Genomic DNA, 14682 nt, shown 5'->3' with positions numbered 1-14682 from the left:
AGTGTACACTATTTCGAAGCAGGGGTATCTGACGGCCTCTTCGGATGAAGCGGTGCAATCTCGTAGGTCACATCGGTTACTTGGTGTAAAACTCGTTAAGAGCTTGTGTAGCGAGGCATAAGTTTTTCGCGCAAGGCCACACGACGGGACGAGAACCTGATTAGGACGAGCGAACCTGGCGAATAGTGGACAATAGTTACTCTATTAGGGGCGTTTCTGAGAACCGTTGGGGGCAGACAATTGGGGACGAGGAATCCTGCAGGCGGCGTCTGCCCGGGCGACGACATCCCCAAGGGAAGCCGTAACGGAGTCGGTGGCAGGCAGTAAGGTATAGGAGGGTAGTAATGGGTCTCGTCCAACAAGAAGACAGAAGAGCAAGCACCCTGCAGTATCATGGCGAGAAGAGTTTTAAGAGTGTTAGTTATACAACTGGTGTGCTAATAGCTTAATCCTGGTGGTCATGAGTAAGACAATTAGAGAGCATGTCCATGAGCGTGCGGTTTAGGCGTTCCGTAAATACGTTCGTCTGAGTGTGATAAGCTGAAGTGAATTTGTGCCAAATGGAGCACGAACGAAGAATTTCGTGAATCACTCAGAAGTGGAAGCAGCGGCCATGGCCGATCAGCAGTTGGCGGGGAGCGGCATAGCGGATTAGAACGTCCTGCAGAAGTAAGTCAGCCACGTCACTAGCGCAGCCTGTGGGAATGGTTCGCATGATCGTGTACCGCGTCGTATAATCGGTGGCGACGGCAATCCATTTGTTCCCCGAGTTGGACACCGAAAAGGGACTAAGCAAGTCAAGGATAACAAGAGAAAACCGCTCAGCCATCATGGCAATCGGCTGCAAGCGTTCGGGAGGAAGAATTGAGGGCTTCTTCCGGCGTTGCCAGCGCTCGCAAGAGGCCACATAGCGCTGGACGGAGCGACAGAGGTTAGGCTACAAGAAACGTCGGAGAGCACGGGCGTGCGTGCGAACGACGGCAATATGGCCAGCCGTATGAGCATCATGGAATTGTTCAAGAACGGAAGAGCGCAGTGTTGGGGGGGCGGGGGCAGCAAGAGTTGAGCGCCAACAGGGTTCATATTGAGGCGGTATAGCGTGCCCTCGTTGATTATGAGCATGGCAAGGGAAGGGTAAGGGTGGTCGGCGTTTAGACAGTCGATGATGAAGCGTAAGCTCGGATCCATACCCTGTTCGTCGGCAGTCTGGGAGGTAGAGTGAGGCAAACACAGGCGCCAGATTCTGTATAGGGAGGATCGAAGAGAAGACGGGACGGCAGTCTGCATATGTATGAAGCCCTCCGAGTTTGTGCACGACAGAAAAGACGTACTATTCCAAGCGCAACGCCCAGAGTCAAAGGCGGACAGTGGGGTCCTCGAGAGAAGAGAACCAGCCGAGAGCGTGGTGGTCAGTAACACCAGTTAACGGCCGGTCTAACAAATAAGGACCGAATTTCCTAATGGTCCGAACGAGGGCCTAGTACTTCCGCTATGTGATGGAATACTCCTGCTGCAAAGAAAGGATGCGGCTTGCATAGCCAATCATGCAGGGGTGGCCGCGTTGCCGCTGAGCAAAAGTGGAGCCAATCCGAGTTCTGTCTTCTGCGCGAAGCTGCTAGGGGCAGAGGAGTCGAAGTGGACCAAGACAGGTGTGCCGTAGAGGGCAGCAGTGAGACTTGAAAAAGTGTCAGCGTGCTCAGGGTGTGCGACTTCTGGTAAAACTGGGACGAACGAGCAAAAATAAGACCAGAACACGATGAAATTGCTTACGTCAATGTACGTGCGCGGAATGACGATAGCACTGATGGCGCGGACTTTGTCGCGATCGCGCTGAACGGCAGCAGCACTAACCAAAGGGCCTAGAACTTTGTGTTCCCGGTGACCAAAACTGCACTTCTTTGAGATGACTTGAAGTCCAGCGCGACAGAATAGCGCAAAGATGAACGAAAGTCGAAGGCGACATTCAAATGTTGGCGAGAAAACCATGACATCGTCCAAGTAGCATAGACAAGTTATCCAAAACCACGGAGTAGCAAGCCCATTACGCGAAAAAATTTGGCAGAGTCGTGACAAAGACCAAAATGCATTACTTTAAGTTGGTAGAGGACATCTGTAGTTAAGAAAGCAGCCTTCTCGCGGTCCCTTTTGTCGACAGAGATTTGCCAGCAGCCGCTACGCAGGTCGATTGGGCAAAAATATCGCCTGCGTGTAAAAAATCCAGGGCATCATCACTTCACGGAAGATGGGCATCCTTCCTGGTGATCTTGTTGAGATGCCGATAGTCAATTTATTTTCGAGTGCTAACAACATCACAAGTATCTATGTTACAAAAAGATAGGCGTCCCAGAATGGAGCCATGGGGCACGCCAGTATCTATTATACTACATTGGCAAATGGTGCTAACAATAGCACACTGCCCAATTTACGTTAGAATTATTTTAAAATAGCCGCCATCCTGAGTACTTGAGTGCCCCTATATGCGTAGCAGTCGCTCTCTACAGTCAACTCACGACCTTCCTTCACTGCCAAATATTTTAAAAGTTAGGATTATTGATATCTTTAATATACAATACACAGGCCCTCGAAAAAATATTGATTGAATGTGATCTTCGTGTCCTTCGTTCTTTCGGCTTCAGATTGCCACTTCTGACTACTCCCTTGTGTTACCAGGTTGTCTGTCCTTTTTTCCATTTTGGTATGGCTTGCTCCTTATTTGTAAGCAAGGCAGAAATTTGGGCGAGTTGGTAAGTATTCATGATTTTGTTCACAGCGCAACAAGAACGGGAAAGACGAAAGACGAAAGAGTACCACAAACAAGCGCTCACTATCAATTAGTTTTTATTGAAGAACAGAAGGGGTATATATAGAAACACTTATCAAGCACACAGACGTTTTCTGGAAGGCACGTGGGAGTTCAGGTACCTCAGTTCCCTCTCGGATAAGGCAATGGAAGGGCTGATGATACATAAACTGCCTTTCTGGTGAATTAAAGGCCTCCATTATCTCGGGTGTGACCTTATCGTCTTTCCCGTTCTTGTTGCGTTGTGAACAAAATCATGAATCCTTATTTGTCAGCTTTCTCGTCGTGGATTCTTATTTCTTATCCAGCCTGGTGCCTGAAATACAAATGACGTTTTCAAGCCGTCATGCCATTTAGCCGTGCTCCTTCCAGCGGCCAGATCGAGCACAACCGCTTTTGATGTGCGCGCTTATGAGTCTCCAATCCCCCCGAATGAATTTGTACAAGCTTTTCCGTTCAAAAAAAAAAGGTTACTTAGGTGACAGCGTTCATTTTCATCAGGACACGCCGCTTCGCCGTGGCAGCGGAATGCAAGCAAAGTCTGTGGCACTGCTGGCGCTGAGTGCGAGCGCCAAGGTTGAAAGCTTCCGCCCAAAAAAAAGAGAAAAAAGGGGGAACGGATGGTGCTAGGGGCGGCGATAATGCCTACATAACGGTTGATCTCGTGCTGCGTTACCAGTGAAGGCGAAGAAATCAACTTCACTGTCAATATTTCACTATCTACTTTAGATTAAAAGACGGGTGGGGAGGTGGAATAATTTCGCGTGTAGAACGCGCAACGATATTTTTCTTTTAATTTTCACCGAGTAGTTTGGGTATGCGCAGGCTGACCTCAGTTTCTCTGTTGCACGAATCATTTAAAAATCTATATAACAGTTTAATTGAAACATATTATTTAGCCGACTCAGTCCATAAGTGCACGTATTTCAAGTGGCTCCCATGCTTTCGAAGACAACTGCAAAATACGAAATGTGCTAATGAACGCCATTTTGTTTAAGAAAACTTGGTGCAGGTAATAAAAACGCTGCATATCACCCCCGGACTCTTCTGTGGACGACGTCTTCAATACTCTATATCACATATTAGTATTCGCGCCAGGAAACAAGTGATAAGTAGCTATAGGAGGAGACTGCATTGATGTGAGTCGTGATGGTGCTAGGAAAACGGTTTGGTTTGGTTTGGTTTGGTTTATGGGGTTTAACGTCCCAAAGCGACTAAGGCTATGAGAGACGCCGTAGTGGAGGGCTCCGGATATTTCGACCACCTGGGGTTCTTTAACGTGCACTGACATCGCACAGTACACGGGCCTCGAATGACATCGCACAGTACACGGGCCTCGAATGACATCGCACAGTACACGGGCCTCGAATTTCTCCTCCAAAGAAATTCAGCCGCCGCGGCCGGGATCGAACCCGCGTCTTTCGGGCCAGCAGCCGAGCACCATAGCCACTGAGCCACCGCGGCGGCCTAGGAAAACGATATTTGAACGAATATTTGCGTTAAGTGCACGTATAAACACAGTTGAAGCACTGATCAGAATTGTAGAAATGAGGAAAACTGCTCTAGACCCGCCGCGGTGGCTGAATGGTTACGGCGCTCGGCTGCTGGCCAGAAAGACACGGGTTCGATCCCAGCCGCGGCGGGCGAATATCGATGGAGGCGAAATTCTAGAGACCCATGTGCGGTCCGATGTCCGTGCGCGATAAAAAACCCCAGGGGGCCGAAATTTCCGGAGCACTTCACTACGGCGTCCCTCATAGCCTGAGACGATTTGGGACGTTAAATCCCAAGAAACAAACAAACAAACAAACACACCAAGAACGAAAACTGCTTTAAATATTTTATACCTAACTGTAATCCGTTCTTAGTAACCACCGGGGTGTTAAAGTGCGTCTTAGGGACCATATGCTAATAGTTATATTTATGAGGCACTATATGCTAGTGGTGCTGTCGCTGTCATTCACTTCGAAAAGAAATATGTACTGAAGTGGAGGCAGGGAGGGCAGTAAAGGAGTCGGGATGGATAATGAACTTTCTTTGCTGTCAGTGGTGCTAAGCAATGCAGAAATATAATGAAACGCGGCAGAACCCTATAACAAGACTGCTGTACAAAGTCTAGGCATCATTATTCATTGATTAAGCAAACAAGGAAGGGGAATGAGGGGCTCGTTGTAAATATGACAGAAGCCAACAGCCACAGAAACCAAGGGGCACAGGGGATTTGTTTTTTTTTTTGTTTTTTTTTTAATTAATTTATTTATTTTGTGCTGTTGTACGATTTTATAATGTTACTGAATATGTTATCGCTTAAAGGTAATTGATTAGAAAAGCCGAAGAAAAAACAACCACATGCCGCCGGTGGGATCCGAACCCACGACCTCCGAATTACGCGTCCGGTGCTCTACCTCTGAGCTACGGCGACGGCTGTCAAACCTTCTGCTTTCGGGGTTATTTATGTTTACAAGTAACCTAACCTTGAGAGTGTTCATCAGCGCCACCCACGTTCATAAGCGGCGGACGTAGAACGTCCTGATTTACCGCAGGTGTGACGTAGAACGTCATCGAACGGAGAGGGTGGAAGCTGTGTGAGAACCCTCTTATGCTTCCTATGGCATCAAGGCTGCCAGAATCGAGGCCCTCGCTAAGCAATTAAGCAAACAAGGAAGGGGAATGAGGGGCTCGTTGTAAATATGACAGAAGCCAACAGCCACAGAAACCAAGGGGCACAGGGGATTTGTTTTTTTTTTTTTTTTAAATTAATTTATTTATTTTGTGCTGTTGTACGATTTTATAATGTTACTGAATATGTTATCGCTTAAAGGTAATTGATTAGAAAAGCCGAAGAAAAAACAACCACATGCCGCCGGTGGGATCCGAACCCACGACCTCCGAATTACGCGTCCGGTGCTCTACCTCTGAGCTACGGCGACGGCTGTCAAACCTTCTGCTTTCGGGGTTATTTATGTTTACAAGTAACCTAACCTTGAGAGTGTTCATCAGCGCCACCCACGTTCATAAGCGGCGGACGTAGAACGTCCTGATTTACCGCAGGTGTGACGTAGAACGTCATCGAACGGAGAGGGTGGAAGCTGTGTGAGAACCCTCTTATGCTTCCTATGGCATCAAGGCTGCCAGAATCGAGGCCCTCGCTAAGCAATTAAGCAAACAAGGAAGGGGAATGAGGGGCTCGTTGTAAATATGACAGAAGCCAACAGCCACAGAAACCAAGGGGAAGCATAAGAGGAAGCATAGGAAGCATAAGAGGGTTCTCACACAGCTTCCACCCTCTCCGTTCGATGACGTTCTACGTCACACCTGCGGTAAATCAGGACGTTCTACGTCCGCCGCTTATGAACGTGGGTGGCGCTGATGAACACTCTCAAGGTTAGGTTACTTGTAAACATAAATAACCCCGAAAGCAGAAGGTTTGACAGCCGTCGCCGTAGCTCAGAGGTAGAGCACCGGACGCGTAATTCGGAGGTCGTGGGTTCGGATCCCACCGGCGGCATGTGGTTGTTTTTTCTTCGGCTTTTCTAATCAATTACCTTTAAGCGATAACATATTCAGTAACATTATAAAATCGTACAACAGCACAAAATAAATAAATTAATTAAAAAAAAAAAAAAAATCCCCTGTGCCCCTTGGTTTCTGTGGCTGTTGGCTTCTGTCATATTTACAACGAGCCCCTCATTCCCCTTCCTTGTTTGCTTAATTGCTTAGCGAGGGCCTCGATTCTGGCAGCCTTGATGCCATAGGAAGCATAAGAGGGTTCTCACACAGCTTCCACCCTCTCCGTTCGATGACGTTCTACGTCACACCTGCGGTAAATCAGGACGTTCTACGTCCGCCGCTTATGAACGTGGGTGGCGCTGATGAACACTCTCAAGGTTAGGTTACTTGTAAACATAAATAACCCCGAAAGCAGAAGGTTTGACAGCCGTCGCCGTAGCTCAGAGGTAGAGCACCGGACGCGTAATTCGGAGGTCGTGGGTTCGGATCCCACCGGCGGCATGTGGTTGTTTTTTCTTCGGCTTTTCTAATCAATTACCTTTAAGCGATAACATATTCAGTAACATTATAAAATCGTACAACAGCACAAAATAAATAAATTAATTAAAAAAAAACAAAAAAAAAAAACAAATCCCCTGTGCCCCTTGGTTTCTGTGGCTGTTGGCTTCTGTCATATTTACAACGAGCCCCTCATTCCCCTTCCTTGTTTGCTTAATTGCTTAGCGAGGGCCTCGATTCTGGCAGCCTTGATGCCATAGGAAGCATAAGAGGGTTCTCACACAGCTTCCACCCTCTCCGTTCGATGACGTTCTACGTCACACCTGCGGTAAATCAGGACGTTCTACGTCCGCCGCTTATGAACGTGGGTGGCGCTGATGAACACTCTCAAGGTTAGGTTACTTGTAAACATAAATAACCCCGAAAGCAGAAGGTTTGACAGCCGTCGCCGTAGCTCAGAGGTAGAGCACCGGACGCGTAATTCGGAGGTCGTGGGTTCGGATCCCACCGGCGGCATGTGGTTGTTTTTTCTTCGGCTTTTCTAATCAATTACCTTTAAGCGATAACATATTCAGTAACATTATAAAATCGTACAACAGCACAAAATAAATAAATTAATTAAAAAAAAAAACAAATCCCCTGTGCCCCTTGGTTTCTGTGGCTGTTGGCTTCTGTCATTATTCATTGATAATATGTCAATATTATCAAATTCGACTTCGCTGAAGCATGCTTGTATTTTGCCATTGGCTATCAACACACACCGTCTTCTTCCATGCGTTGCCATGTAGTGTACTAACAATGATTTCAAGGCGTCGTTCACAACCAGCTCTTACACTCGTCGGGTGCCGGTAGCTGAGCACTGTCAGATACACTTGTATTTGGCATCATCGTTTTCTTTGTGCAGCTGTTACAGCGTTAATCTAGCAAAGTTTTACGAAGAACGATGGCATTTCTCCCTGGTTTTCTGCGTCAACGACGCTGCCCCGGATGTACGAGTGGGCAGTTTTTTACAAAATAACAAACCATACGCGAAATTCTTATTTCATATGCTTTAAAGGGTGTTTTGACAGCGATGCACATACTGAAACTTTGTTCAATCATGGCATGATGAACGCCATAGCTTTTATTCGCTTCTCGGCACAAAACATATACAAGCCGATACATATAAGCTCGCTGTCAAAGAATATTGAAGTCCTGAAGGTAACACGAAATTGGCTCCTTCGAACAAAAAAAGTGGAAATTAGAAACAAAGTGTAAATAAGGGACGCAATTTATGAATGTGGTAAATCGTCAGTACCTAATGTGTGCGCACGCATGCTACACTCCTGATTTGAAAGGACCGAAAACCTGCACACATGGATATAATGCGTGTCTGCGATTACTTCAGAAAAGAGCCGCTATTGTTACGTTAGGAGTAAAGGAAAAGAAGTAAAAATTGGTTTTTAGGAAAGGAAATGACGCAGTAATTGTCTCAAATATCTCGGTGGACACCGGAACTGCACCGTAAACGAAGAGGTAAAGGAGAGAGTGAAAGAAGAAATGAAAAAAGAGGTGCCTTGGTGGAAGCCTCCGGAATAATTTCGGGCACCTAAGGATCTTTAACATGCAGCGACATTGCACAGCGCACGGGCGCTTTTTGCGTTCCGCCTACATTGAAACGTGGCTATATAGTGTGACATAGTGACATAGTGTGCGTGGTTTAAAGATGAAGGCGTGAAACAGTGTGAAGCCGCCATCTTTTCCCCAACTTACACTATAGCATCACTCACCCTCTAAAAACTCCTCCAACCCCAACTTCCAAAATACATCCACTCAGCAACCCGCCCAAATTCATCCTCCACAAGCCTCTGTTCACCATAAGCCCATGAGCAGCGCAACAAAAAAGCTAAGGTAAAATAAAATTTAAAACACAACAGCAATAGGACGAAAGTAAAAAATATACTGTCTTATATGACGAAGACACTTCTGCCATTACTTCGTGTGATCACCACCAGTTTTTTTTTTTATTAAACGATGTACTGTCCCGTACTTTATTGTCCCGAGGTGGAACAACAGCTCGTACCAGTCAAGAAGGCGACCATGACGGCAGTGAGATATGAAAGTATTTAGCAGGCTAGACAGGATCGCGAGTTTTTCACACTAACTCTGTGAAATTCAACGTATCCAGGTTTAAAGAGACATTCTTCTAGTGAGTTTAGAATCGTTGTGAGGTGAAGAGAGCTTTGCAATTTACCCCTGAATTTCTGTACGCACCTGCGTGCACCGTGCTTTGCAATCTTGACTGAGCACTGTGGTTTGCTCGAAATCGTATAACCCTTGAGGCTTTCGTAAAGATCAGGAGGTCTTGAGAGTTCACGACAAAGGTTTTCCTTACATTACACAGATTTAGTGCTTGGACTATTCCACAAGTGACCCTTTATGCGACCTGGTTGGTTATGGCAGAGACGGTACCATTCTAATGAAAGGAGTGTTCACTGAGTGCTATCAACATATGGCTTGTATATGTCGGAGAGTTTTCGATCTGCTCTATTGCCGTTAGCAGCGGTTACTACGCCTGAAATTCATGGAACCTATAAGGTGCCGTAATAAAAACTTGGAGAGCACTGTAGTCGGCTGCATTGCAGAAATACGAAGGCATTTGCGTTTGAACGTCATAAACTTTTTTGCAAGTTATAGTTCTGAAGTGGCACTCATCACGCGACCCTTGGACACCTCAGCAACTTTTTTTTTTGCAAGTAATCATTGCAAAACATCAGCACACCCATCCCAACGCACTCCAGTGTCGTACACACTACAACGTGTTCACTTCATGCACCTCTAACATGCTAGCACCAACAACCCCTGTTGGCATAGGCGCTGCGTGCGCGCGTGGCACTCAGAGGACCTGCGTTGAAACCCCAATGCCAACGCTTTTCTTCTTTCGAATAAGTACACGTGAGAGGTACCATTTCCGGCGGACACATTCAGTGGACAACTTCCGGTGACGGATTTTTCTTATCGTGAGGCATGTAATGCTTTCTCTTTAATAAAGCCATTTGTGATGAACTCCGTAAAGAAATAGTCCGGAGATCTGCAGGTTTACCAAAAAGCATCACTATATGCTTTCTTATGCGTTCGAATATTATACTTATTACTGTAACCAAACCAAACCATACTTATTACAGTTTCGTTTTGATCAGCGGCACGAAATCTGCAAACCATGGATGCTATAACGAAGCATGCGTGACATGTCAGTTAGTCCAAAATGTAGGTATATATGGCTGTTTAATGCTCTGAAGCTGCACCCAAAGTGTGAGTAGTTCAGGGAAGACGCTGCACTCTGTATGCCCACTGCGGTTCCCAAGTTGCAATAAAGTACAGACCACACGCACGGTTTCAGTTTTCTCCTCACAGAAAACCGATCACGAGTTGGAAAGTAAGGTGCCGTGCCATCGCGATCACTACACAAAAGTCCAAGCCGCTGCACTATAGCGACTAGTGTGACGCTAAACTCGAACAATATGTTAAAAATGCTTCATTTTTTTGGCCAGCGTGCACTCACAAAAGGGCGCAACCTTATTTCGCTAGAAATGCTCTCAACCTAATGAATACGACTTTTGTGAAATATTTTATAGCATAATATGAACAACGTTAAAAATCAAGATAATGTAACGTGAAGACCTCTGGCATGGTAGAAAGATGAACCGCCAGGGTGTAAAAAAAGCTTACTACTTTGTAACTACTGTTATAATACTGGCAGCGCCATCCATGAAATCAACTCTAATAAATTATGAAGGACAACATAAGAGTGCTACACAACGAAAAAACCCTTAGTGTGGTCCTTTCTCGCCCGCTGTCAGAAGTACACATTTCTACTCAAATGAACTACCCAGAGTTGGTAAATTAATAATGTCAGAAACCTTCCTCTGCAAGTTATGTGTGTAGAATACATATTTACCATACAGTTTTGTGTCGCCTATATGCTTGAGCACAATATCGTCTTGACGTAAGTTTTGATTAGTATTTGATGTTCATGTTGCAAACGTTCGTGAAAAAAACAGACTGTTTCATCAACAAAGAACCAAGAAATAAGTTTCCGCGGTATGATAAACACTACAGCAATTCGCAATTACAACATATAGTTTCGCCAGTTCTCTTCCAGTTAACGCTGTGAGAAGACTGGAAAACTGGTATTTGGAAAGACTGGTATTTGGAAAAGCATGAGCCTGAAATCGGCACTGACAACAAGAAAACAGTAAACTTTTAGCATTTCTACGGCATTTTAGCAGCCTCTTGTGGCATGATTCCTCCTCGTTAGAGCAACTCCAAACTTCGAAAAATAATCATGGTTCTTGGTGTCCATGCAATTTTTTGTACACGTATAAAAGTTTTACTGAAATGTACTGGTCTTTGCAAACCACTCCTTCCGCATTCGTTAAAACACTCTAGAAAGTTCAAACCACGCCTACCAGCATGAGAAAAGCCTGTCATGATTTTCAGAGCTATTCGAAAGTCATTGCAATTTGGGAGATGGTATTAAATGTAGAAACGTCGAAATTAGACTATCAAAATGCAATTACGATTGCCTGTTCTGGGCAGCAAAAATTTAAACAACCAGTGCAGTTTGAGCTGCAACTGAAAAAGTAATTCTGAATTATTTTCAAAATTTCTCCTTCCTTGATACAGAAGCCTATCGGATGCACAAGACATTGCCCTAACGATTTTCATTCGATGGATGACGGCATTCCCTGCTACGTAAGACTATTCTTTTCTATTCATACTTCTTGATATGTGGTTGCTTTTGCGGCTGCGATATGAAGATTGCCACCGTGAAGTGATATCGGGCTCCCATCAAAAGGAGTCACCCTGCAGAGATCATTCTTGTCATTAACCAAGTTACGTACCCCGCAGCAGAAGGTTCCAATTACCGCCAACTGGCCGCGTCCTACTTGTTCTGGACAGTTTATAATTTCTCCTCCCCGACTTGCACTGCCTCCGTCGTCTACCTCTCTCTTCTCTTCGTTATATAGCACTCTGTGATCTAATCTGTTCGTCGTTCATCCCTTCAGCTTATTATAAGTCTTGCCCATTATGATGTTGTGGTGTGATGGCCTTTGTATGCAAGCGGGGTTGCCGTTATATTTGGTGCATTATGCTATGTGTACCTTTACATTTATGTGCTAGAAATTTTGCTCTTGTCTGTTGTGGCTTGACAACTGTACCCTGGCATTCTAATTTCAGTTCTACGTTCTTTTATCTCTATTCTGGTTTTCTACAACAGTTATTTATAGGGGTTTGTTATTTTTGTTCTGTATATCTTGTATGTTCTTCAGCCTTATAATCCCTCATTTCATTTCCATCAAGTATAAAGTTTCTGTATATAAATAACCATTGTCATTACTCCTAAATGTATTTGCCTGTGTTGCTGCTTGTTTGTCGTTCAATTTAGTATTGATCTATGGGGAGTCCCGTGGCAGTCACTTGACTTTGGGACCCTCGCACGTATACCGAATTGATGTGCTTATCCTATATGCACGCAATAAATTTTTATTCTTAATCTTATTTAACATGTCGGCAATTCCACCATCTAGGGCACCAAATGCTACCGGTTCTAAAACTGTCCCATAAAGCTTGTGTAAGCTAGATATTGCAAATATTGTTTCTCTTATCAAAGTCGACATAACTTACAAAGGATTGCACCGATACCAGAACCATCCATGTGCTAGTATTTCGACATCAATATCGGTGTATCGGCAGCTATCTATTCGATAGCGGGATGGGTGCCTGTGTGGCTGAATACAGCCACGGAGTCGTGTCTGACCTCGTGCAACTACTGATTCAGGTATATTATTCATATCGTACAAGATCAGTGAGAGTAGAACTGCAAGTGTAGAATAGCGCAAATTTGGCTTGCTTAGGAACCACGAATTGGAACGAGAAGTTGGGTACGTTGCATTAGTAACAGCCATTACCCCTCTTTACAGAAGTTCATTCATCGGCAGTGCCCAATTCTGATCGGATGCGGGGAAAACAAAACTGTGCGTTGTTGCCATTTACTGCGCACCGCACCCAATGAAACCTTTCATACGACAATGTAGAATCCTGAGCGAGTTAGTGAATTGCTGAAACAGCGCGGAGACAAGTACGCAGAGAGGAGACGTATACAAGAACAGCCGATGTTTCACTGCGGACAGGCCCAGTTTTGTACGCGAGCTGCGCAGAAAATAGAAAACAATGGGAAAATAGATTGAGGTTAAACGAATATGAAAACAGGCCCTTTCTAAGAGAAATAAAATTTGCTTATGTAAAAGCTTGGGCGAGTTGGTTGTAGATCAATCTTTCGTGGATTTTTCCTATTTTTTCCTGTGTTTTGCGCAGCCCGTCAATAAATCTGGGCCTCTTCGTCATAAACCTAAGTTGTAAGTCCGCGCTTATGCGAAGCCTGCTCTCCGCGCTCGTGTCGCCGTTCCATATGAGCTACTGATGCGCAATTTCTGGAATGTAGAGTCCGTATTACGTAGAAAATTAACAGAACCACAAGATTTCTGCCACTTATGGAAGTCATTTTGTATGATTCATATATGACACTTGTAACGTCTCATTATGGCATGTAAATTTCGACTTTCCCGTAGACTTACCGGTGTAATCCGTAAAAAGCAACTCATGCTCATACAGTTTACGTATGAAACATTTAGAAAGTGCGCTGAACTATGGAAATCATTATATAGAGCGTGCTGACAGCAAGGACACAAAAAATACTTGAGTTTAGAGCTTTCGCATAGGAAAAAAAGCTGGCATACGCAGCACTTTACCAGCGAAGCTATCATTTGAGAAGGCGTCGGGCGTTACACAGAGTTCAGAAGCCAACAGCGATATTAGAAGCCGGAGAGGGGCGGCACGTGCAATGTAAAAGAAATCTATTCATTTACTGGAGCCTACACCGCATGAGTGAATGTGTTGTAAGTTTCTTGTTCATCGAATACGTGCCTAAATTGGCAAATTGATAACTTGGTTTTTCAGAAAAGGAAATGGCGCTGTATCGGTCTCACATAAGTCGGTGCCTGCTTACATGCAAGTTTGTCTGTAAACAAAAGAGACGTCGACAAAGAGCCGTCGTAACCCACCCTTCACAGTTGAAATTAAAGGTAGTGAATTTCTATGCACCAGTGGGATATACATAACCTAAAAATTGGAGGCACACTAAAGCTCTGTCTTCGGGGTAATATGCGATAGCGTAATGGGGCAATTCACATATATGTGGAAGGTCATCTCTAATTTACTTCTATATATCCCTTGGACTCCTCATGCTCCTTCTGGCCCATTGGTGGAACGGTTGAGCGATGAGCCACTGCCCTGTGGTGGCAGGTGCTTCCAGCGGTGGGTCTTGTGCACCCCAGGTTACTCTTCTCGGGCGACCAGTCAGTTTGAACTTCAACTGCCGTGGTGGGCAGTTTGCTCACTATCCTGTGGGCAGGTTGTGACGCCGCTGCAAGGTGACGTGACCTATGTGGCCGACCTGCCTCCTAGGTTACCCTCTAGAGACTGCCAGAGCCATGCCCGTGATTTTTCGCTCACAACGCCGACACCGGATTTTCTGGAGAACGGGGCCTTGAACGCTCTGGCGTTAAAAGTGTCTAGGAAGGCTCAAATCAGCAATGAATAAATATATGCAGGCTGTTTCAGAAAAGATAACACAATTTATAAAAATACGCTTTTTGAGTTAGAAGATTATTTTTTCGGCATATCACTACAGCGGTGTAGTACATTAGAAAACAGCTAAGCCATGCTAATTAGCATCATGATTAACCAATACCGAATAGTTAACTTTTTAACTATTGCTCTTAGGCTCCTTAGTTATTGAGAGGCGTGTAGCCCACCGTAGTATCCATATCGGT

At 45.0% G+C, this 14682-nt stretch overlaps 1 long non-coding RNA gene across 1 annotated transcript in view; it reads left to right on the top strand.

Annotated features, from left to right (window-relative positions):
• The window catches only part of LOC149362477 (uncharacterized), a 29684-nt gene that overhangs the window by 3865 nt on the left and 11137 nt on the right, over positions 1–14682 (top strand). The window contains exon 2 of the long non-coding RNA XR_016288506.1: positions 11474–11542. This is a non-coding gene — a long non-coding RNA (uncharacterized LOC149362477). The remainder of the gene's footprint in view (positions 1–11473; positions 11543–14682) is intronic.

Source organism: Amblyomma mixtum, chromosome 2 (genome assembly GCF_055824585.1).
Source record: "Amblyomma mixtum isolate Tamu chromosome 2, ASM5582458v1, whole genome shotgun sequence".
Lineage (NCBI taxonomy): Eukaryota > Metazoa > Arthropoda > Arachnida > Ixodida > Ixodidae > Amblyomma > Amblyomma mixtum.
Note: the sequence above shows the minus strand (reverse complement) of the source record. Positions and strands in the feature narration are given on the sequence as shown.